Here is a 27,379-nt window from a genome sequence, read left to right as displayed (position 1 = left end):
AATAATTTTTTTAAAGAATAATAGTTACCATAGTGTCTGTCTTTTTCCTTGAGATATTTGGATAAAACTTCATATACTATAGCTTCAAATATTTCCATATCAAGAAGCCCGGAATAAAACCTTTCTAATTAATAAGTGAAAATTTTATAAGGCTTCAAGGCCACATAATGGGGAATCATGATTGCCACATATTTTCATATATTTGAATCATTACTTACATTAGGGAAACTATTCGGTATTCATACATGCGAGATTGATTTATTTCACTTATGAGTATGGTCTCAAGCTGCGCCCATTTATTGATAAATATCTCAATGTGATCCTTCTTTATAGCTGAATAATATTCCACTGTATAGAAATACCACAACTTTTTTATCCATTCCTCAGTTGATGGACACTTGGGTTGTTTCCAAGATCTGGCGATTACAAATTGTGCTGCTATAAACATAGGTGCACATAAATCACTGTGGTATGATGCTTTCAGTTTTTCTGGGAATATGCCTAGAAGTGGAATAGCTGGAATAAATGGGATTTCCAATCCCAACTTTTTGAGAAACCTCCAGACAGACCTCCACAAAGGCTGTACCAGTCTACACTCCCACCAACAGTGCAGGAGAGTTCCTTTTTCCCCACATCCTCTCCAGCATTTGTTGTTGTTGGTTTTCTTGATCCTGGCCATTCTTTCAGGAGTGAGATGGAATCTCAGTGTGGTTTTAATTTGCATTTCTCTGATGACCAATGATGATGAGCATGTTTTCATATATTTATTTGCCATTTGCATTTCTTCATCTGAGAATTGCGTATTCATCTCAGATGCCCATTTTTGGATTGGATCTTTGAATTTTGGAGGTCTGAGTTTTTTTAATTCTTTATATGTTTTAGACAAGAGGCCCTTGTCTGAGAGAGAGTTCACTAAAATCTTTTCCCAGTTTGTGGGTTTTCTTTTCACTATGCTGGAGATTTCTTTTGACATGCAGAAACTTTTTAATAAGAAGTGGTCCCAGTTATTGATTCTGGGAAGTATTTCCCGTGCGGTTTGAGTCCTGTTCATGAATTCTCTACCTACTCCTATGTCTCCAAGGTTTCTACCCACTTTGTCTTCCAATAGATTTAGTGTTTCTGTTTTAATATTCAGATCTTTGACCCATTTAGATTTTAATTTAGTACATGGTGATAGACATGGGTCTAGCTTTAGTTTTCGGCAAATGGAGAGCCAGTTTTTCCAGCACCATTTATTAAAGAGACTGTCGTTCTTCCAGTGAACTTGCTTGGCTCCTTTATCAAAGATAAGGTGGTTGAGTGTGTTTGTAGTTGTGGTTGTATCTTCTAATCTATTCCATTGATCTTCACCTCTGTTTTGATTCCAATACCATGTTGATTTTACTACTGTTGCTTTGTAGTATAATTTCAAGTCAGGGATTGTGATGCCTCCTGCTTTGCCTTTGCTGCTTAGAATTGCCTTTGCAATTCTAGGTCTCTTCTGGTTCCAGATGAAATTTAGGAGTGATTTCTCTAGATCTATAAGGTATGTTGATGGTATTTCTATTGGGATTGCATTGAATCTGTATAAGAGTTTTGGGAGAATGGCCATCTTCACAATGTTTGTTCTTCCTATCCATGAGCAAGGGATGTCTTTCCATTTTCTGAGATCATCTTCAATTTCCTTTTTCAGTGTATTATAGTTTTCACTGTATAAGTCTTTCACTTCTTTCGTAAGAGTAATTCCTAAATATTTCATTTTTTTGCTTGCTAATGTGAATAGTCCAGTTTCTCTTATTTCCCTCTCTGTAATTTTGTTGTTCGTGTATAGGAATGCTATTGATTTCTGAATATTGATTTTGTATCCAGCCACATTACTGAATTTATTTATTGTATCTAAGAGTATTTCAATGGAGTTTAGGGGGTCTTCTATGTAGAGTATCATGTCATCTGCAAACAATGATAACTTAACTTCTTCTTTTCCTATCTTTACCCCTTTTATTTCTCTTTCTTGCCTAATTGCTCTGGCTAGTACTTCCAGTACTATATTAAATAGGAGTGGTGATAAAGGACATCCTTGTCTTGTGCCTGATTTTAAAGTAAAGGCTTTCAATTTTTGGCCATTTAGAATGATGCTGGCTGTTGGTTTGTCATAAATGGCCTTTATTATATTGAGGTAAAGACCATCTATTCCAATTTTCTGTAGAGTTTTTATCATGAATAAATGTTGGACCTTATCGAAGGCTTTTTCTGCATCTATAGAAATGATCATGTGATTCTTATTTTTGGCTTTATTGATATGGTGGATTACATTTATTGATTTGCGTATGTTGAACCATCCTTGCATTCCTGGGATGAATCCCACTTGGTCATGGTGTATAATCTTCTTGATGATTTGCTGGATCCTATTTGCCAATATTTTATTGAGGATTTTTGCATCTGTGTTCATTAGGGAGATCGGTCTATAGTTCTCTTTTTTAGTTGGGTCTTTCTCAGGTTTTGGTACTAGAGTAATATTTGCTTCCAGGAACGACTTAGGAAGGATTGCTTCCCTTTCAATTTCATTGAACAGTTTGAGGAGTGTCGGCATTAGGTCTTCTTTGTATTTCTTGTAGAATTCTGCAGTGAATCCATCTGGGCCTGGGCTCTTCTTGGTGGGTAAGGACTTAATTACATTTTCAATTTCAGTAACAGAGATTGGGTTATTCAACAGTTTTACATCCTCTTGATCTAGCTTTGGCACTTCATATGCTTCTAAGAATCTGTCTATTTCTTCTGTGTTATCAAACTTTTGAGAGTAGAGGTTTTCGAAGTAGGTGTTGATGATCTTCTGTATTTCTATTGGGTCTGTAGTGATTTCTCCGTTTTCATTTCTTATTGCATGAATTTGAGCTTTTTCTTCCCTTTTTTTAATAAAGTTGGCTAGGGGCTTATTGATTTTATTTATTCTTTCAAAGAACCAACTCTTTGATTTGTTGATTCTTTGGATTGTTTTCTTAGTCTCTATTGCATTGATTTCTGCTCTGATTTTTATAATTTCCTCTCTTCTTTTGGCTTTGGGCTTGACTTGCTCTTCTTTTTCTAGCTGTTTGAGGTGTAGCATCAAGTTATTTATTTGTATTCGTTCTGTTTTCCTGATGTGGGAACTCAGTGCAATAAATTTTCCTCTCAGGACGGCTTTCATTGCATCCCACAGGTTCCGGTAAGTTGTATCTGTATTTTCATTTTCTTTTAGGTATTGTTTGATTTCTTCTTTAATTTCCTCTGTGACCCACTGATTACTCAAGAGTGTGTTATTCAGTTTCCATGTGTTTTTGGGATTTTTGCAGTATCTTTTATCATTAATTTCTAATTTCAGAGCGCTATGATCCGATAACATGCAAGGGATGATTTCAGCTCTTTTGCACTTGTTTAAATATTTTCTGTGAGCTAATATATGGTCTATTTTAGAAAATGATCCATGTACTGCTGAGAAGAATGTGTATTCTGATGTTGTTGGGTGGAACATCCTGTATATGTCTATCAAACCCATTTGTTCACAGGTATGATTCAGTTCTGTTATTTCTTTGCTCATTTTCTGTCTGGTTGATCTGTCCCTTGGTGTCAATGGCGTATTAAGGTGTCCTGTTACAATTGTGTTACTGATAATTTGAGTTTTCATTTCTGTTAATAATTGTTTTATATAACTTGGTGCTCTGGAGTTTGGTGCGTATATATTTAAGATAGTTATCTCTTCCTCTTGGAGTTTTCCCCTTACAAGTATGTAGTGACCTTCTTTGTCCTTTATGGTCATTGTTGGTTTAAAGTTCACGTTGTCTGCAAACAGAATGGCTACTCCTGCCTTTTTCTGGATTCCTGCTGCATGAAGAATTGTTTTCCATCCTTTGACTTTCAGTCTGTGAGTATCCTTCTGGGTTAGATGGGTTTCCTGTAAACAGCATATGGTTGGATTTTGTTTCTTGATCCATTCTGCTAGTCTGTTTCTTTTGATTGGTGCATTGAGACCATTTACATTAATGGTTATTACTGTTAAATGCTGGTTAATTGTAGGAATGTTATCTCTCTGCTGTTGCATCTTTATCTTTCTGTTCTGTTTAATTATTTGCTTTGCTTAGTGGTTTTTTCCTTTGTGTATCTAAACTGTCTTTCAATATTTTTTGCAGGGTCGGTTTGGTGTTCATGAAGTTCTTCAGCTGTTCTTTGTCATGGAAGTATCGTATTGCACCATCTATTTTGAATGATAGTTTTGCAGGATATATCAGTCTTGGTTGGAAATCATTTTGCTTTAGGATCTGGAATATTTCACTCCATGCTCTTCTTGACTTTATCGTTTGTGCTGAGAAGTCTGCTGTGATTCTGATAGGTTTTCCTTTATAAGTGATCTGTCTTTTCTCTCTGACAGCTTTTAGTAATCTATTCTTGTGTTGGATTTCTGGGATGGTGATTATTATATGTCTGGGTGTAGTTTTATTTTGGTTATGAGTGTTTGGAGTTCTATATGCTTCACTGATCTTGATGTCAGTTTCTGATCTCATGCTTGGGAAATTTTCAGCTATTACTTCTCTAAATATCCGCTTGACATCCTTTATGTTGTCTCCCTCTCTTTCATTAATCCCTATCATTCTTATGTTATTCTTCTTTGCATCGTCTTGCAGTTGTTGAATTGTTGTTTCCTGATTCCTTGTTATTTTCAAAAGATCTTTCCTTTCCTGTTCACTAGCTGCAATCATGTCTTCAAGGTCTGAAATTCTATCTTCACTTTCATTAAGGCGGTTTTTACAACTTTCAGTGGAGTTTTTTATTTCCTGTATATCTCTGTGCATCTGCATTATGTATTCTGTTTGTTTCTTATATTGCTCATCTAGGGATTCTATCTTTTTGTTTAGTTCCTCCAATTTTTTATCTGTGTTTTCTTTAGATATATTTAGAATCTCTTTCATTTCTTTTATCATTTCTTCTTTTATCTGGGAGATTATTTCGAGTTTGAATTTCTTTAAAGCTTCCTGGAGTTGTTTGTCAACTTCAGTAGCTATTATGTCCGATATATGAGGTGGATGGGATATATTTTCTTCTATATACATTGCTCCTAGGGTTTCCTGAGATGGGCTGGAGGTTTGAGGTTGTAATTTGGTCTTTCGTTTTGTCATTTTGTATATTTCTGTGTTTCAAGTGTTATTTGAAAGCTTCCTCAGGATCTGTTGAAAATCCCCTTCTATGCTTGGAGCTACTGAGCCTCTGACACCGCACTACCACAAGCCATTGGGCCTGCAGAACCAGTGTCCCTCCTCTGCCTGCTCAGAACTCCGCAGTTCCAGACAAGCTGGGCCTCAGGGACACTGTGCGCCCACCTGCCCCTTGGAAGATCCACAGCTCTTCAATTGCAGCCGGGTTAGGGTGCTCTCCACAGGCCACAGTGCCTCAGGAGCCTGTGATCCCTCCCTGCTTGCAGAGATATCCACAGTCCTCTAGGCAAAGGAAGGGACTTCTGCAGGCACTCCAGATCCGCCCAGCTCCTCCTCTGCAGGCAGATGGCTAGGCGCGGCTGGGCTCGGGGGTTAGTGTAGGCCCGCCCATCCGTCAGGAGCTCAGCAGACTTCCAAGTGTAGCTGGGGGGGGGGGATGGGGAGGCAGCTGTAGTGTCCTCTAACCCACTGCTCCACTTCACTGCACCCAAAAGCCTGGGGGGTCCGGAACAGTCTGAGATTTGGGCAGACTGTGCTGGGCACTCACCACAGGCTGAGGTGCCTCAGGAAGCTGCGATGCCTCCCTGCTTGCAGAAGTATTCAGTCCTTCAGACAAAGGAACGGGCTTCTGCAGGGACTCCGGATCCGCCCAGCTCCTCCTCTGCAGGAGATGGCTAGGTGCGGCTGGGCTCGGGGGTTAGTGTAGGCCCGCCCATCCGTCAGGAGCTCAGCAGACTTCCAAGTGTAGCCGGGGGGGATGGGGAGGCAGCTGTAGTGGCCTCTAACCCACTGTTCCACTTCTCTGCACCCAGAAGCCTGGGGGGTCCGGAACAGTCTGAGATTTGGGCAGACTGTGCTGGGCACTCACCACAGGCTGAGGTGCCTCATTAAGCTGCGATGCCTCTCTCAGTTTTCTTTTTCTAAAGAGTGCCTTAAGAAATCACATTTGTATCCCAGTAACCTTAATGTATAAACTAACTTTCACTGCCTTGTATCCTCAGATGAAATGTTTTCATCAATTTATTCTGTCATTTAGTAGAACAATTCAGGATAGAGCACACTGTTTAGTGGTAGATGATACAAATTATGTTCTGGAGAAGGAGATGCCTCACAATGAAGTATAGCTTTTGTCTTCTCTGAAGTGGTAATGCATTTCTTCTCTCTCTCTTTTTTCTTACAAAAAATCCAGATTCAGTTGTTTTCATCTAGTTCCCAAGTCATGTGAAGTGAAAATATTACTTTTGCAAAAACCATTGAACCACTTTTTTTCAAGTAAGAGAAAAGAAAATTAAATAGACATCTACTTCAATAAATTTTCCCTATGTTCTATCATTTGATTTCCCTTTTGTATTCTGTGGCATTTTATGTGCAATGTGTAAAATATCATTATGCTTATTATTTATTTCTTTATTCTTTTTATTTACTCATATCTCTCTTAGGTGCCATTCTAAATAATAAACTTATAAAGAACAGGGATTCTTTTATATTTTGTATCTTCTGTGGCCCCTGGAAAACTGCTGTATATATACTATATTTGCTTAATAGAAAAGATGAGAATAATATGCTTATAAATGCTCATGGGTAGCACCTATATTTGCAGAGGATACTTGAATAACTATTTGACATCTAATAGAAAGAAAGAAGTCCTTTGGCTATATTTTCTTGATAGAGACACTATATAGGAGCTCTGTGATTTGCATACGTTAGTATTTTTATGCAAATCATATGTTAGAAATAATGAATTGACACTTAGAGATAAGAATTATTTTTTAAATAACTTGAAAATGCAGCAAGGAAAGCTTCAAACCTTAGAAATATTAAAACAGGACTACATCCAGAATATTATAAATAAAAATCTCTAACTGAAGAGGTTATGACCAAGATAGGTCCATAATTTTTAGGTTATTAGTGATGGTGTCTGATGATGCAAGTGAGGAGCTGTAACAGTTGCTCCATTTCATGGTAGCTAGTAGTACTGTGTAGAGAAAATACAAAAAAAAAAAAAACAAAAACACAGCGCTATGTTAAGTCTAGGAGGAAAGGAATTTTGGAAGATATGGCCAGCTCCTGATTATCTATGAATAGAAAATTCACAACACATGATTCATTTTAAATTATACAACTGACTAGTTTTCTCCTGTTATCCTGTCTTTCACAATTTCCTTCTGCTTATTTTGTGATCTTGGGGAACTTCTACATGTTTGGCTAACAAGAATAAATAAAATACAAACAGGAATAAAAAATTTTGGAGGAAATAACTGCATAAAATGAGAAACAGATCAGATAGATATAATACAGTGTAGTACAAATAGAAAACTGCTGGCTGAGGAAGTCACTACCATCCACCTATTTGAGTTCGGGAAACACCCCAGGGCCAATGCTCTTCCCATTATTACATGAAACTAAGTCAAAGTGAACTCTGGAACAAACATACTTGTTGAAAACCCCTAACTCAGGATACCACAGAACTCTATTAATCATTCCTGTTTGTCTTACCTAGAGACCCAGTGAGAAGCTGCTGGGCTGGGGTATACCTCCCTAATTGAAAGCCTAATCTCAGCTGTCTGCTTTTGGCTTTCCCCATCATCTTAGCACCACTTTTCTATTTGTACCACATTGTTGATTTTTGTTGGCATAGATCTTCCATGTACTTGCTTTCCTGTTATCATGAATCAATAGAGCTGATTTTCATTGGCCATGGGATGTATTCTTGCAATTCTTTGTTCACTGTACATAAGAGCCTGGAATCCAAACAGGTGGTTGTGATCATGTGTCCATTTAGGATTGTGCACTATGAAAGTGATCCTCCCAAAATAGGCAAACAACTTTATTTGCACAGTCTTCAATTCTCAATGGGGCAACAAAAATTGGAAAATTTTGTAAAGAAAATTAAGTGCTAGTCAATGTTACTACACACATTAGACAGAAACTGGATTGCAAGGGACATCATATATTTTCAGTCTGCTTAATAATCACTGAATAGTGTGTAGGGAAAAAAGTTTTAACAATCAACACAGTATACTGATAGATAAAACATTTGTTAAAGTATATATTAATGGATTCTCTGTTCTAGGCCTAATATAATATTCACCAAAAGTAGAGAGAAAGATAACCTCATAGAATTTGACATTGAAGGGCTAAGGAGAATGGTAGTGACTACAATTCTGCTATTTACATGTATTTATATTTTCTAAAATACATTGATAATGTGATTTAAAACTTTTTTTTGGTTTTGAACCTCTAATAAAAGTAAAAAAGAATGCAAAAAGGACACGATGTTGAAAAGAGTATGATATGAATCTTATTAGAGGTTCAATTCTGATATAGTGCAAATTTTGCTCATAATATTTTACATTTTTACAAAGTGAAATAAATTGGCAAAAAATTCTTCAGATTCACAGTTTTTTGGCTACATTTTTCTAATACAGATTTACTTCCAGTTTAAGAGAAAAAAACACATGTTGTTTGTTCATGATCAAGTATATTTGAAAGATTCACGTACTACTTTCAACTAGCAACCTCTAGTTTTTGTAAAAGACATTATTTTCACTGAAATATATTTTCATATAACTGATCATTTATTTTAATTTTCAAAAAATGCATAAAGAATCATCCTAAAGATCACAGTGATCCATTTAATTTTAAACAAAGTTCCTCTAGAAATTAGCTTCAGAAACCTAAAATTTACTCCAAAAATATTTTCCTCAAAATGAAATAAGCAAAGCAACCCCATCCGAAATGAAACCACATGGACTTCAGTGCTGGTAGGTTGGGCAGTCAGCACTTTTGTCCTGCTTACTGTTGACTTTTGTTTCAAAGGAATCTTTGCATCCACTTAAAACAAATTTTTGAAAAGTCTATATTGCAAAATACACACAAGTTAATTATTTTTAATAAAAATTACTAAACCCACAAAACTGGAATATCAAATGATTCAATTCAGTGGAAGGCCCAACTCTGGTGATACTTGGTGACTAAGAAATATTACTGAAATCTGACTTCCTGTGGCACTGAAACAAATGGAGCATCTCAGACATTGAAAACATTTCTTAAGAAGATACAGGACTTAGATTGCTTTTCATGTACATTGGACTTTAAGTTTAAAACTTGATATTTTCAAATTAGGCCTGACATAAGTCTGCATTAGGTGAATACATTGTGCTTACTACTCATCAAAGTTTTATAAAGATAATGTGGGCAGGGGGCTTCCGGGAGAACATGGTGGACAGATAGCAGCAGCTATGGAGGCTCTCTGAAAGAACCAGCTTAAAATTCAGGAATGGTGCAGAGTAAGGAATCATAAGCAAGTGGAGATATGCCCTGCTGACCCAAGAATGAACTGGGCCGAGAGAAACCAACTTGGAATGCAATTCTGGTGCTATAACAGGAACAGAAAAGCCTCAGTGTGGAAGCTAGAGCCTGCGGCATTGGAAGTCACAATTTGGGTTTCTTGCCACGTGGTGGCTGCGTCTACATCGCCTTGGCAGGGAGACAGATGCACGAAAGCTCTGAGGACGGGAATCGGTGAACGGAGTTGAGAGCAGGACGGGCGGGGAGCCATGCATCCACCTCCGGTGAGTGAGGGAAAACTGGGACTCTCCCACAGTCCAGGAGACTCCAACTGAGGACATTCTGGGACTGGGCAGACTTGCAGGAGTGGGGCGCTGCAGCGACTTCAGCCATGTATCCCCCTCTCAAGCAGGATTGGTGAGAAGTGCCTAGCCTACGTGACGCTGCTGGCCAAGACCCAGTAGGCTAGCACAACCCAGATCCCAGAGCCTGAGGGTGGCCTGGAGGGGCGGGCCCCACATAGGCTGCCTGGTCTGCAACTTCCTGGTGTGCTGTGGTGGGCGGGAACACCTAGCCAGTGCAATTCGATCAGGCTGTGGCTGACAGGGAGGGAAACTGGGCCTCCTATATATGCTTGCATATATAAGGAACAAAGAATATGGGAAGAGGGAGCAACAAGAAAGGCCCTTCGGCCCCCAATCCTGAGAAACAGGCAATAGCGGATACAGCACCAATAGACATAAAGCGCCATCTAGAGAGCCTCATAGATGAGTTCAGGAATGAAGTTATTAATGACCTGAAGCTAGAAATAAGCAGAATAGTTAGAGAAATGCTAAGCACCACCCAAGAAAAAACAGATGGTGGAATGGAAGAACAGAAAAAGAGGGGAGAATTGTTTGATGGAGAAAATAGAGAAAGCATAGAATACGTGAAGCAGGTTCAAAGAGACTACCAGGAAAATAAAAACTCTATCAAAAACTGGCATAACAGCTTGAAAGAAACTAAGGACAGACTATCTAACTGGAGGGCAGATTTGTAATATGGGAGAATGAAATGAAAAACTTCTTAAAAATAACAAAGAAACAAACAGCAATAATACAAAGACTAGAAGATGATAAGAGGATCCATAACTTAAGAATTAAGAACATAAAAGAAGTAGGGACACAAAAAAATGAACTACAAAAGCTACTCACAGAAATAATCCAGGAGAATTTTCCTAATTTAGCAAAAGCTAAAGATACTCAGTTGTATGAAGCATACAGGACCCCAGCCACCTACAACTCAATCAGAGCAACACGCAGGCATATAATAATAAAAATTCCAGAAATTCAATACAAGAACAGAATATTAAAAGCTGTCAGAGACAAGAAACAGACCACTTACAAGGGAACACCCATCAGAATTACAGCAGATTTCTCTGCACAAACCATCAAATCACGAAGAGCATGGGGGGAAATAATTCAAGCTTTGAAAGATAATAATCTCCAGCCAAGATTGATATATCCTGCACAACTATCCCTGGAAATTGATGGAAAAACAAGGTGCTTCCAGGATAAAGAGGAACTAGGGGAATATGCAACCACCAATTCAACTCTACAGAGAATACTGCAGGATATTCTAAAAAAGAAAAATACAAAGAATCCAGAAATAGTGGCAGAGAGACCACAATGAATGGAGCAGAAAACAAAATGAAGAAGACAAACTGACAACTAATGACAGAAAAAGATCTCAACAGAAATGAGGCAGAGAAGATTGGATGATAGGAACAGCTATTTTGGAGAAAATGATGTCTTAATAGGTAATACTGATTTAGTATCATCTTGTTTTGAAGTCTCATCAAGCTTTTGTTCTTCTGTCTCCATTGGTCTAAACAGGTTGTATCTTATTGGATTTTATTATGTATGATAGTATAAGCAAAAACTTTTAAAGACAAGGAGATTATACAGAAACCATTGTTCATTTTCTGTTAGTTGATTTTAAATACCCTGCAATGCTGTCATTCTCTTAAAATACCTGAAACAATCAACCTCTAAAGAAAAATGTTTTATTTTGTCTCATGATTTTGGAGGATCTGTTTCATGGTTCTTTGGTTCCTTTGATTTGAGCCTCTGGTTTCACAGCATAGTGAGAACACGTGGGGGAGTAAACTTATTCTCACAGCAGAACACAAAAGAGAGGAAGAAAGATAAAGATTCTAAAGTTGCCTTCAAAGGCATTCTCAAGATGTTATAAAACTACCCCCTGAGCCCTACTCTTAGCATCAAGCTGAGAACTAAGCTTTTAATACTTAGCCTTCGTGGGAATAGTCCAGACCCAGACTGCAGCAACTTGATTTTTTTATATCAACTTGATCGAATTAAGTAATGTCTTTCATCCCAATAAAGCATTATTCTGGGTGTGTCTTTAAGGGTGTATCCAGAGAAAATTAGCTTATAGGACTGAATGGTCTAGGTGAGGAAGACTTCTCTACCCTGTGTGCATAGGCACCATCCAGTCACCAGATAAACAAATACAGAAATCTTATTGATATCTTCTTTGAGAGCTGATACATGCTCATCAACTTCCTTAGACATCCGCAATCCAGACTCTCCGGCTTTTGTGTTCTAGAACTTATGCCAGCAATCCTCTTTTGTGAGTCATTATGCTTTCAGCCTTGAACCATGAATGACATCATTAGCTTTCCTATCGCTGAGGTCTTCAATCTTGGACTGAGCCATTATGATCAGCATGATAGACCCTTCAGCCCACAGACAACATTGCATGGGACTTCTCACCATATTCATGTGAGCCAATTATCTAGAAAACCTCTCTCTCTCTCTCTCTCTCTCTCTCTCTCTCTCTCTCTCTCTCCACATAGAGAGAGAATATATACAGAATACAACCTATATGTAGTTATGCATATTGATCCTATATATATATATATCCTATATATAGCTATACATATAGATCCTATACATGTCACATATATAGCTATACATATATATCCTATGTATATATATCCTATATATAACTATACATATAGATCCTATATGTTAGATTAGCAAGGACTCCAACAAGGATGATGAAAAGAAATTTTCTTATGGCATTTAATTTCATTTAACAGAAGTCTGGCAAAGAGCAAAAACTATTTGTTTTGTATCCATATGACTACAAATCATGTTCCAATGACAAATCTCAAAGATATAAAACTCTAAAATAACTACTTAGAAGATAATGATTCACATTTTATTATTTTTCTATTATTTTTCACACTATTATTTTTCTTACTATTTTGATGTGAAATTTTGTTTTATTTTCTTGCAAAATTAAAAAAACTCATTTGGTACTATTTTCTGTCTAATAGAGATGCCACCTTTAAGGTATATATGTTGAATAGTTAATTTCTTTCAAGAGATTCTTCCCTCAGCACCCCCAGGCAGTTGGCATGGTTAACATTCTCTGTGTGTAACAGTGACATCTTTAACTGTTACACTGTGTGGTACCTTTCAGAGTGGACTACCCTTTTGCAGTCTGAAAGCTAGTTAAGTCATTTAAGAATAAAAGTTCACTTAATAACTGGTCTCTTTCAAAATAAGTAAGGAATATGCCTTTTTCACCCTTTTGTATGTTCACTTTCAATATCATGTGTGAAGCTAGCAGCAGGGAAAAGAGATAGCTTGCAAAGGCAACTGCAGTTCTAAAAGCAAAAAAAAAGGGAGTCAAAGTAGCATTTCATTTTACAATGTCTGGCCAAAGCAGCAAGATCTACTTGAATAACAACAGTTATATCTTGTAGTGAGAATAAGATATTCCTACTTGGTTGAATTAATTCAGAATTAGGGATAAATTAAGAAGGGGGTAATTATATCTGTCAATGGGGTTTATTAGCCTTTCCAAACAAGATGTCACATTAGGCACACACCTATACACTTATACAAATGTGTGCAAGTGCGCGCACACACACACAAGCTCATATATAAATTGCTTCAAATGGTACTATATTTTCAACTATATTTTCCTCAAAATATACAACAAAGAGTATCATCTCTTATCTGACCTTCACCTTACTGAACTACTCCATGGTTCAATTCTTATCTTTTCTCCTATCATTTGTCCTTCAGACGAAAGCCACAACAGGAATAGCTATCAAACAACCCTATTAGTCCTTCAGATCTTTATTTCTGGTTAGTGGCTCAGATGCTCTTATTTTTTAGTTATATAATAACAGGCAGAGAGAGAGAAACAGAGATCTACGTGTAAGTTATCAATCATTAGTTCAATCCCCAGTACCAAAACAAAAATCTACAAGTTTTGAGAAATTATAGGCTTCATGAAAACAGTGTCCATGCCCCATTCATCATGGCATTCTGTCTACAGTAGGAAGATATGTCTGTTTTATACAGTAAGTATTTCAACATTTCTGGTTCAACAAAACTAAATGACTAAATAACAATTAATATAACTGTGTCTCTGTTTGGAAAAGAAACTTCATGTTTTAGCATTTGGATACATATGCAAATGCCTGTGGAATCACTCAGTGCAATCCACTTCAGTACCGGAAAATTCAAAAGAAGAAGTAGGACCTATGGTTACAGTGTCGTGGAGACCACAAATTATTATTTGAGGCTAGTCTCCAGAGTCCTTAAAAAAGACTTAATGGTCTCATGAGGCTGTGATACTTGAGGGCAAGATCTTCATAAGTTTTAAATCATCACCACCTTCTGAGTCATCTGAAGTGATTCTCATCAATGCCAGATCTTTACTAACTGCTATTTTGTCTTTTGCTCTTTCTTTTTGCCATTCATTGTAATGCCTGGCAGGAGTCCATGGCAGGAGTCTCCAATATGTGGTATCCTAGCGCAGAGGTCTCTAATATCTGGCATCCAATGTGGCCTGAACTCATAACAATTTAGTGTTTCAATGGCATTCAGATCTTGCACGATGATTCTGGAGATGGCCAGCATGGAACTACTTTTGACATGAGTAAGAATTTTGCTGCAATTAAAACAAGGGGAAATCCCTTTCTTTGAAATCATTGCTTTAAAAAGTTTTTCTTTGCAACTTTCTTTAAAATCTCTTTTAAATAAGGCAAAGTACATAGTGAAAGCTCAGTGTGAACAAAATTCTGCAGGAAATAATTAAATACAACCCTAGGTTCTGACAGGTGATAAGTTTGGATATAGAAAATTGGGACAAAATGGGATAAAAATTTAGATTGCTCATAGTAGAGGAGAAACTGTTTCTCCTGAGACCTTCTTAGCTTGGATCTTGGTAAAATCTGTTAAGTACTAGTACGCCCAATGTTTCCATTTTAGAACAGAAGGGCAAAGGAGAAAAATATAAACAAAAAGAAAAACTGCCTTCTGTGCCACCAGCTTCTGGGGAGTGGTGGTGAGACTTTTAAAGATATTCCTCAGCCTGCACCTCCAGACTATTTAAAAATAAAACATTCTGAAACTCGTATGTCTAAATACAAACAGACTATTAAAAAAGTGGCTATGGGACTTGGAATATTGCTCAGCAGCACAATGCCTGTCTGTCAAGTGCAAGACTGTTAAATCAATCCCCAGTACAAAAGAAAAAAGTAACTATGCAAGAAGATGTTCCAGGAACTTGTTGTTTCCCAATGGTGATTAGAAATTATCTTAATAATCAAAATCAGCTCATACCTAAACATTAGGTGCTTGGTTTTAAGCTGCTTATAGAATTAAAGTAGAATATCATAAATGATGGAGCTCAGGAAGCATTCACTATAGATTCAGTTGTGGGAAAATATCAAATGATTCCATAAGATTTTAGACATTTTATTCATGCTTGCACCTAGTCATTGACTTTAGTTCACTAAGCAATAAATGAAGTTGGCAGCAGATCAGGATGATAGAAATAGAGAGATAGAGCCAACATAACAGCAGAGGTCTTTTTAGATAGGTGGTCTTTGCAGATAAATCACAGCATATTCTGTATACTAATAAATCTTATAGGGAGACTCTTCCTTGGCCCACATCTCCAGAATTTTTAGAAACTGACATGGTCTGCCCAAGATGGAAGTAGAGTCATCTCTGGGGTGGCAGTGACAGAGGCAGTGATGGTGGTGTAGGACCTATACCAGAGAGAAAAATATAGCTGTGGTTGGCCAGCAACAGAGTCATGTAACAGAAAAACAGCTTCCCCTTCCATTCTTCCTTCAGTTGGACTGGACACGATGGCACATGCCTACAGTCCCAGTTACAGGAGAGACTGAGGTAAGAGGAACACTTAAACACTGGTATTATTTACACTGGAACTTAAATTATGTTAAAACCAACAGAGTTACTGAGCTTATATAGGTCAGTCTATGATCCCTAAATAATAAGTTACAAATATTAAGATCATTGGTGCCAAAACAAATAAAAAAGAGATATCAAGCCCTCTTTCAAAGAACTAGAAGTCAGTAGTTAAGTGCTAAGCAAGGCTTCTTTCTATTTTTTTAAGGACGATAAAATCAAGGAAAATAAAACAGAATAAAACTGATTAAAATAAACCAGTATATGTGATACAGGACTGCAAAATCTTACAAAATCAACAATAGTTACCATAATGCCTTTTGTTGTCCTCAACATAGTTGCAGATACGTTCAGACATAGTAAAAATCAAACAGAACACAATAGAATAGAAACAATAAAAATGAAACAATGAATGCAATAAAAGACCTCAAAACAAACCAACAGTAAACCCAAAATAGCTACTATAACATGTCTTGCTATCTTTCAAATAGCTGCTCATACCATAAGACTCAAACAAAACAAAAGAGAATAAAACCCAACCCAACAAAGCAATGAAAATGATATGGTTTCCAAGAGGGGATCACCTCTTTGTGAGGTCTGGTTCTCTCTTTCCACAGTCTATGAGTGGCACTGACTCGAGAGGCTTGGATGTGGCTTTCCCCACTCTAGCAGTGGCCCCTGCATGACAGTGGTTTACAGGTGGGAATCACCTCCTTGTAAGGCCCAATTATCTTCTCCTACAGTCCACAAGTAGTGCTAACTCAAGGAGAGAGGCTTTGTTGTGGCTGTCCCCACTCAGGCAGTGGCTCCTGCATGGCGCTGATTTCCAGGTGGGGATCACCTCCTTGAGAGGCCTGGTTCTCTCCCCTCACAGTCCACAAATGGCACTGCCTCAGAACCAAATGTTGACTTCTAATGAGTGATTATAAATACAGAATTAAATCTGTGACTTTCTTAACTGCAGCACAGATATTGGGGTATGCATATTTGTAGAGTGGGTTTAAATAGAGTCCAGCCAGCACTGCTGTAGAGGTGACTGGATAGAGAACCCAAAATGTCTTGAAGATATATTGCCTAGGGCCAAGATTTCTTGGAATATTATCTGCCTCTATCTGTCCCCAGAGGTGATTAACTCTCTTTTGAAAGCTGGAATTTTAGAAGCTTTCGTTCAGTCATATATTCAAAAGTAAGACCTGTATAATATAATTAGAGATCTATTATTTTCTGTTTTACTCTCTTTCAAAAGGATAAAAAGCAGCTACTCAGGTCCTTTGACTTCATCTTCTGTTTGGCAGTAGAGATGGAGTCAATTATAACTTGTTTTTAAAGGCATGCTTTGCTAAGGACTAGAGATCTACCCTAGGAAAGTTCTTGATTTTGTGTTTCTGCACCTTATATTTTTAGGATTACTTATTGTGCCATACATGAAGTCACTCTTCTGTCTCTTATCTCCCTTGCTCCTAAGAAATAATACAATTTACAAAACTGTTTGCTCCAAGGCAATTCTCTTTTCTGTGACTACTAAATTTCAGGTATAAGCCTCCAGAATGGTGAGTTCCCCCTCCCGGGAATCCTTTCATAATAAAACTGATCTTCATCTTTCTTTGGGCTACATTCTAAAAAAGTGGTCTAGATTTAACCCTGAAGCTCTCAAAGAGTAAACATACAAGTTATAGTCCTAGTTTATCTACCTTTTCCTCCTTAGGCTGAACTGGAGATTAACTCCACTCTCCCCTCCTACCTTCAGAATGATGCTGACTGGTTTTTTATAGCACAGGGAAAACTGACTGATTTATATAACACAGATAAGTTCACTGATTGAACAATAGCAGGTTTAAACAGAAACAGGTATCTAAAAAGAGGCACAACCACAATCACCAGAGGACTACCTATCTTGTCATGATTTCTCACCAGAAAATCTTTCATACTGACCACTATTCTCACAAGTAATCTCTTTGTATAACCAAATCTGACTTGCTCACCTCCCCCACCTGAAATACTTAAATTTACCTTTAATAGTCTGTCCCATTAGTGGGAACATTTACATGTGATTATCAAAACAGTGTTTTGTCCATCAGTTGTCACTATTCAACAACAATGGCTATCCAAAGCATCAATGAATAGCCTATATAGCTGAATATTGCAATGAGATAAACCATCAGCTTAAGATCAATTTTAAAACCTGTCTTTGTTTTCATAGGTGTTAATACTTCTGATTCCTATTACAAGAGATGTCTGTTAATTCACCTAAAAATTCTGACTAGTCTATGTACAGTTTCAAGTTTAAAAAGTATAAAAAGCATTATAATTCAGTTGGATCAAACAGATTTGAGTGAATTCTGATTTTATAAACAAATTTTCTTATGTGTATTTTTATTCATTTTTCAGTCCAATATATATACAGGTATTTTATTTGAGCTTAGTTTTTTTTTCCCTTTTTGGATTTTTGAGATATTTTTCCATAATTTAAGTTGGCTTATAAATAAATGTCATTAAAGTTAAAAAGCTGTTCCATTCAAGTTGCCAGCTGGTCAAAATGATGATAAAACTGTTTTTATGAATGTAAATTGTTGTCTGTGCACAATGATTTGAGACTCTTTCATTTGTGAAAATAATGTTCGTTTTTATGATCTGGTTCCCATACATTGTCAAAATTTTGTTACAATAAGTAAATGGGGATTCTTTAGGCTTGGGAGAATTATTGGACAGTACTTCCCTTGGTGAATAAAGGAGCAGCTGACTGGAAAACACTTATTCCAGCCTTTTTCCATTGTGGGGCCCCAGTGGAGTCTGCTTGTGAGAGATACTTCAATAAGCATCTTTAAATATATTATTGTGATATGCTTACATTGGTCATTCTGAAAACATTAAGTTTTCTATAAATAAAAATATAATGTTTTTTGTTTAAAAGATGCTCTTGTACAAAATTAAATTAGAAAAATTAATTTTCCATTTAGCTATGAAAATTCATTATTGTTAATCTCATGCTGTGTTAAATGTATTTGTGTTTTTCAGATGTACAGGTCTTTCAAAATGTAAAGCTGAAATTGTTTATAGTGACAAGATTTCTCTTTTATATTCAGATATCTGTCTTTCTTTTGTGTGCCAGTTTATTTATTTATTTATTTGTCACCAGGAATCAAACTCAGGACCTCATACTTGCTGGGTAGGCACTGTACCACTAAGCTACATCCCTGGTCTGCTCCAGTTAATTAAGTTATATGTCAAACCAACATGAGACCACTTGTCAAGAAAGGGGAACGTCTATGATATCTTTGTTAAAAATATGTTTTTATTCTTTGAGATGCTTAGTTATTAAACAGTCCACACAATTTCACAGATTTCTTCCATAGCGTTTCATTAAAGGGCAACAAAGTAAATGAGAGCTCCTTAGGTGCTAGATAGAGGTGATAGACCAAAAATGCTATTATATACTAAAATGGAGATTTACATGTGTATGAAAATAGTGTCATCATGGTTTACATGTTGAATATTGTGTATGATATTTGATCTCAAATTTTCTTTATGAATTATAACTGTTGTCTGTTAACACTGCAGGAGTTTGACTAGAGCAACAGCAATGGTTTGTAAGGCATTAGAGTTTTATTGCTTTTATATTTCAAATTCATTGCTATCAAGGTAAAATTATAATAATTAATCTCATAGCTCCCACTGTAATGCTAATGTCACTGATTTTCTCTTCTGGGTACTTCAACAACTAAGGTTTGGAGACTAAAGCTAAAATGTCAACTAGGCTAAGAGGACAGCTAAGATTTTGGCCCAGATTCTCCAAGTTCATTGAGGACTCACGGCATGAAGAAACATTTTCTGAGATATCCTACAACTCTAGTTAGTTATACAACCTTCTCACCAAGGAGCCTGATGGGCCCCAGGAAATGGGAACAGAATGAGCATAGTGCCAAATGATTGTCATTAGAGGGAAAATTCTTCCATAGAAATCAGTTGGTCAAGCAAAAACCATGATGACTGATTCTGACAGAAGAGGGAAGCTCTATACATTGTTCCAAAGTGAATCATGAAGATAGTTACTTGACTTTTGTTAAGTAGCAAGAGGTTAATTTTAATTAGTATATCTTTTAATTTAACTTAGCTTGAACATCCTGCAGAAAATTGTAACTCAAAGATTCATAAAACAGTGTCATAATAATAAGGTAAACGTAGGAAGGGGCTCCAATCACTAACTTTTTCTGGCATTTTCCAGCTAGACCACTCAGTGACTACTGTTATGGGTCATTAAGAAAATCTACAGTAAAATCTACTAAAGCTTTAAATCCTTCTTACAGCTAAAACTGGAGAAAGACATAACTTGATAAAAAACTTAGTTGAATATTGTGGCACACACTAATCCCTGTACTCAGGAGGGTGAAGTAGAAAGGTCACCATGAGTTTAAGGCCAGACTGAGCTACATAGTGAGTTTCAGGCCAGTCTGGACTACAGGGCAAGATTCTGTCTCAATAAAATAAACCAAAAATCAAAATATCAAAATGAAACACAGCCCCACAAAGCAAAATCAACATAGCAGACTTATGTATAACCTCTTTCTGTATATAAGAGCCAGAAGACTACAGTCCTTTTCCAGATCCTGAAGAACAGTTTCTAGACTTAGCTCTTCCCCCAACCTGCCTTTGCATTCTAGTGTTTATGATTTGATTATACATGCTCTAATTTCTCAGAAAATGTGTTTATTCTGTCCTGGAGACTGTCAAACTACAAGTGATCATAAAGATCAAACCAACAACAAAAATGTTATAATCCTTTTACTGAGACCCACATGATCAAACTTGTCAAGGAAGTTTATAATTGCAAAAACACAACATGACATTTATCTGAGGCACATTAGATTAGCTATCTGGAGAAGGTCCCTAAATCTGGTCACCGCTATACTGACTTGTTAGAGATCATTATAAAGCAGCTCTGAGCAGGATTTAAAATTAATTAACTGGCTTTTTATGTTTATCTGTTCCTAACCCTAGGGGCCTTGCCTAGAGATGGGCAGTGAGTTCATAGTAAGTGAACTATGAGTCATTGGTCCTAGCTGAGATCTGTAGTGGCCTGTGATGCCAGAGATGCTTCAAAGAGCAAGATAAGGCCACAGATGAGGACAGCTGGCTTCAACCCCATTTAAGTAGATCAAGAATGCAGTTGCAGGCATCTCACTTCTACTGTCTAACTTCCAACACAAATATCCTCACAGACATAAGACAGTTCTCCTAAATTGATATAATTTACTACTGGGACAAGTCTTGAAATGACTCTCAAGGTCCTGCTCAGTTCCCATGCTTTCCTCAGTATCTCCTCTCTTTGTTTGAAAACCTAATAAATATGGGCCTCCCAGAGAAGCTCTTTGTCTAAGCCCCCAGAGTCTCAAACTCTACTAGAGGGTTTTGATTCTTACTGGAACCCTAAAATCATACTACTTGTCTTATTTATTTAAGCCTTTTATGTACACTTGTTTGGGAGATTGGGAATCTTAACCAGGTCCCCGATACTGACCCTTCCCAGCCTGAAGCAGCTAGATGAAAACATCCATTCTTCCCTAACCAAATTTAGGGATACTTCTTCAAACGGGGGAATATTACAGGTAGCTATGCTATTTAGAAATATTGTAGGAAGACAGATATGGTGGATCTTTGGAAAGGTCAGTCCAGAAGGCAATTATGACTGGAGGTGCATTTGCTGAAGTTCAGGCTAAATGCAAAAAACCAAACAAATAAAAAAAGCAATATACCCATATGCTCAATTGTATTTACAAACACAATTACAAAAATGAAAAGAGGAATATGATTATTTCCATGTGCTATACTTACATTAAATTTTAATACTTGGTTGCAGAAAATAAACATCCTTCATCAGTACTTTATTGTCCAAAGGACAAATCTGAGAGGCATGACTATGGCTCAAGTCATATAGAAAGACACCCAAAGAGGAAAATGGCATGGCTCAGTGTAGTTAACAACATGGAAGCAAGGATGTGCTTGTGTGGTAACAGGCAATAGAACACCATTATGGCTGCTTTACTGGAACATGTGTCCATGGAAACAGGAACATATCCAGTCCCACGGCAGAGCCTGTTCCAGTTTGGCTATTCAGTGCAAGCATTCTCAAGGATGGCCCTGGAGAAAAATGTCCAAAATCACAAGTAATGAGATCCATGAAGGCTGTAAAGTCCATGACATTGGAATAACTAAAGAAAACAGTACAGGAGGCTCACATGCCTGTGACAGAACAGGGCCTTTCACAAACTTCTGAGAATATTTTTTGGCTCTGCATCATCAGAGCCTGTACACTGTTTCAACTGCTGCAATAACAAAAACAAAAAGGGTGAAATGATGGGGATCACAAATTATAAATTGAGGCTAGAACTGAAAGGCCCTACCTTAGTGGTCCTGTGATGATGTGATGCTCCAACTGAAACCCTGTATTACTTATATTGTCTTACTATCACTTTATGATCCTTAGAACCAGAAAATATGAATAATCCAAAGCTTGGCATTTAAGACTTTCATATTAAAGTCATCCTACCACCTCTCCTTATTGTGAATCTGTTTTGATATAAAATAATGGAAATATATTTCCTGCCTTTCTTTAATGTTTGAATTTCAAAAGCAAGAGATGGAGAACAGGATACAATTGCTAGGGCTTAACTAACAGTTTTTCATCAAACAGAGTAGTATAGCAGTATTTATTTTCCTGTTTTTACTCATGACTTCAGTCACAGAAGAGTGCTAGCTTTGGATTTTTAAAACATATTTTTTTTCTTTCTTATGTTTGGAAGATGCTACATGTATCTTTTACATAGTAGAATGAGGTAGCTTGATTTTAACTCTTTGTGCACCATCTGTTATTAGTGATCCAAGAGTAATTAAACTGCCATTTTGCTCGTGATTGATCACTTTTGTATTCAAAAGAATGACATTTCAAGACACTATGCATTTGCTTTATGTCTTCATAAGTCATCTACATAGAGGATGCTAAATAGGAAGACATAATAATACCATCATGTGTTTATTATAGTTCTGTTTAATTTGCTGTAGGATTATATTCCAAATTGATTCTACACAGAATTCCCTGTAACAACCAACTAAGTAGCCTCCTTACCTAAGAGTTTCAGTAAGCCCCACTCTTTCTCACATCTCTATTAGACATTTCTTCACCTTTGTTAAAGGGATATCGCTGTCTTCAAAATCCTTCAGCATCTCTCTATTATCTACTGAGACTCTTTTGTCTTACATTCAAAGCCCTCTTTGATTTGGCTCCAGTTCATCACAGCAGTTTTACTTGCCACTGACATCCTTGTTTGTACTTACATTTTGACTAAACACACATACTTTATATGCCTCTTGATCCCACAAAGAGATATATACTCCTATCTGTTTTTTACCACCACCATTGATTTTGTTCATACCTACTCATACTTGGAGGCAGAAATCTACCCAGATTTTCAGGGTGATTTTAAAATTCCCCATATTTGAATCCTTTCTCATTTATTAGTCTTATTTTCTCTATTATTTTCTCACATAATTCCTTAATCTGGAACCTACTTTAAAATTGCTAAAGTGTACTGGACTTTCTGTTGCATGCTATTTGCCACTAAGATTTTTTGGATAATGAGACAAAGCTCACCATTCGATCACCAAACCATTGTATGCTAAATATTTTTAAATATCCATACTGTTCTAGTTAGCATCTTAGCCATCTTTTCTTAATTTTTTTCTTCAATTTTATTTTAAAGAGAATAAAACAAAATGACAGAACAAAGCAAATCAGAACAAATAATATAAGTAACACAGTTATTTCACCACAATACAACCAGATATTAACAGTAACGACCATAATGTTTCTTTTCTTTGAAATACTTGAGCATACCTTCAACACAATAATATCAAACATAACAAAATAATATAGAACCATTCAAGAGAATAAAAGTATTACAGGACATTCAAAACCAAATAACAGAAAAAAACAGTGGCCACTATATTATATCATGTTCCATAAAAATTTGTTTATACTATCACACATATTAAAATCCAATAAGATACAACATTATAGAACCAATAGAAATAGAACAAAAGCATGGTAGGATTTCAAAGTGAGATGATATTAAATCAGCAAGGCTGCCATAATGTCTTGTTTTCTTCAAAGGAGCTATTCATATGATCACACATAATGAAATCAAATAAAATAGAATAAAACCATTTCATCCAATGAATAAAAACATTATAAGACCTCAAAGCAATGTAATTGGGAACCATGATTACCATAAAATCTTATGTACTCTTACCATTTCTTACACTAGGGAAACTATATGGTATTTATACATCTGAGTTTGATTTATTTCACTTATGAGTATGGTTTCAAGGTGAATCCATTTATTTATAAATATCTCAATGTGATCATTCTTTACAGCTGAGTAGTACTCCATTGTATAAAAATACCACAACTTTTTTTTATCTATTCCTCAGTTGATGGACATTTTGGTTGTTTCCAAGATATGGCTATTACAAATCATGCATCTATAAACATGGGTGCACTTATATCACTGTGGTATAATGTTTTCAGTTCTTCTGGGAATATGCCCAGAAGTAGAACAGCTGGGTCAAATGGGACCTCCAATCCCAGCTTTTTGAGGAATCTCCAGACTGACTCCACAGTGGTTGTACCAGTCTGCACTCTCACCAACAATGGAGAAGAGTTGCTTTTCCCCCACTACCTCTCCAGTATTTGTTGGTAGTCTTATTTATTTTGGCCATTGTTTCAGGAGTAAGATGGAATCTTAGTGCAGTTTTAATTTGCATTTCCCTAATTACTAATAATGCTGAACATTTTTTCATGTATGTATTTATTTGCCATTTGTTTTTTTTTTATTTAAGAGGAAAAAGAGAAAAACACAAAACAAAACAAAACAGTGTAAGGTTAAACATAATACAGAACTACAAAAAAAAACATAACAGTAAGAAATCACCTGTTAATAGATTACATATTATCATCTTGGAAATAGTTGCTCAAATCACAGTATCAAAGAATACAAAGTAGACATTCAAACAGAGAGACTGCAAACAGCTGTGTTCAATGATCCAAAAACATTAATATAGTCAGCTATTTAACACCCCTAAACACACTTGCTGTTATATCCGTTAGAGCTCTTTTTTTTTCCTCCCTCCCTTTTTTACAACAAAATTTACACATTTTGGATTTTATTACTCCTTAGTTCTTATTACTTTTTTTGGGGGGGGGGGAGAGAATAAAGTCAAATATGGCAAAACAAAGCTGTCAGTCAAAACCAAGGATAGACATAGCACATGATGTAGAACAGAGTACAAGGTTATTAACAATGGTTATCAACGTTGTCTCTTGTTTCCTTAAAAAGAATTGTCTATCTCATTAGATATTATAAAGTTGGACAAAACAGTAGAGAACCAGACCAATAAAACTTAGGCATTGTAAACATTACAGGACTTCCAAAGGAGACAATAGTCAAACCAGAATGGGCATCTTTGTGAATCTTATTGCCTTCAAAGTAGTTGCCTATACTCTCAGACTTGATACTATCACACAGAATGGAACAGAGTCTAATCAGTCAAAACAAGATCCTGAGAGTATTACAGGACTTCAAAACAAGTTAATAGGAAATTGAAAAGAGTTACTATTATATATCCTAATTTTTAAAATTTTTCCCTTAATTAAAATAAACATAAGAAATAACTAAATAATTTTTTAAAGAATAGTAGTTACCATAGTGTCTGTCTTTTTCCTTGAAATATTTGGATAAAACTTCATATACTATAGCTTCAAATATTTCCATATCAAGAAGCCCAGAATAAAGGCTTTCTAATTAATAAGTGAAAATTTTATAAGGCTTCAAGGCCACATAATGGGGAATCATGATTACCATATATTTTTACATATTTGAATCATTACTTACATTAGGGAAACTATTCGGTATTCATACTTGCGAGATTGATTTATTTCACTTATGAGTATGGTCTCAAGCTGCTCCCATTTATTGATAAATATCTCAATGTGATCCTTCTTTATAGATGAATAATACTCCATTGTATAGAAATACCACAACTTTTTTATCCATTCCTCAGTTGATGGACACTTGGGTTGTTTCCAAGATCTGGCGATTACAAATTGTGCTGCTATAAACATAGGTGCACATATATCACTGTGGTATGATGCTTTCAGTTCTTCTGGGAATATGCCTAGAAGTGGAATAGCTGGAATTCCCATTTATTCTAGCTAGTCCACTTATTTGCCATTTGTATTTCGTCATCTGAGAACTGTGCATTCATCTCAGATGCCCATTTTTGGATTGGGTCTTTGAATTTTGGGGGTCTGATTTTTAAAAATTCTTTGTATGCTTTAGAAGTCCTTTGTCTGAGGGACAGTTCACTAAGATTTTTTTCTCAGTTTGTGGGTTTTCTTTTCACTATGCTCGAGATTTCTTTTGACATGCAGAAAATCTTTAATAAAATGTGATCTCAGCTATTGATTCTGAGAAGTATTTCCCATGCAGTTTGCATTGTGTTCATGAATTCTCTACCCACCTTTATGTCTTCAAGATATTTACCTAATTTTTCTTCCAACAGATTTATTTTTTCTGTTTTAATATTTAGATCTTTGATGCATTTAGATTTTAGCTAGGTGATAGGCATGGTGTTAGTTTTTGTTTTCAGCACACAGAGAGCCAATTTTTCCAGCACCATTTATTAAAGAGATTTTGTCCTTCCAGTGAACATGTTTGGCCCCTTTATCAAAGAAAGGTGGATAAATGTGTTTGTAGTTCTATCTTCTAATCTATTCCATGGATTTTCAGGTCTGTTTTTATTCTGGTAACATGATGATTTTATTACAGTAGCTTTGTAGTATAACTTCAAGCCAGGGATTGCGATGACTCCTGGCTAGCCTTGGCTGCTTAGAATTGTCTTTGCTAGTCTAGAGCTCTTCTGATTCCAGGTGAATTTTAGGAGTGATTTCTCTAGATCTATGAGGTATGTTGATAGTATTTTTATTGGGATTGCATTGAATCTGTATAACAGTTTTGGAAGAATAGCCATTTTCACAATATTTTTTCCTCCTATTCATGATCAAGGGATGACTTTCCATTTTCTGGGGTCCTCTTTGATTTCTTTTTTCAGGATATTATAATTTTCCCTGAATAGATCTTTTACTTCTTTTTTAAAATTTTTATTTAAAGAAAGACAAAACGAAAGAGAAAACAGGTAGAAGTAATACATACTTTCAAAGAAAAAATGAACTGTAATAAATCACTAGTTGATGTTTACATACTGTCCTCTTACAAATAATTGTTCAAGATACAAAAGTGGAACATATAAATGGGAATTCAAACAACCAGAGTGCAAATACTTCTCTTCAACTATCTAATAAAAATGTAGTAATATGGTTATCAATCCTATACACTAAAACATACACACATTTATCCATATCTTCATTATGTTGAGATTAAACAAACCAAAGCAGACTAAAATCAATCTCAACAAAGATTAATAGTATTGCTGGATTTCACCTCATGACATTCTGGAATCAACACTGGGTACTGTAGCGCTTTTTTTCCCTTCAAAGTATTTGTTCATTTCATCATGTGCCAAAAGATCAATTCTCGTAAACTGTTTATAGGTTTTACTCAAGCATGAGTCTTA

This window comes from Cavia porcellus, unplaced genomic scaffold, assembly GCF_034190915.1.
Source record: "Cavia porcellus strain 051 isolate PalLab524CR breed Dunkin Hartley unplaced genomic scaffold, mCavPor4.1 scaffold_3, whole genome shotgun sequence".
NCBI classification, from domain to species: Eukaryota; Metazoa; Chordata; class Mammalia; order Rodentia; family Caviidae; genus Cavia; species Cavia porcellus.
This window is presented reverse-complemented; position numbering follows the sequence as displayed.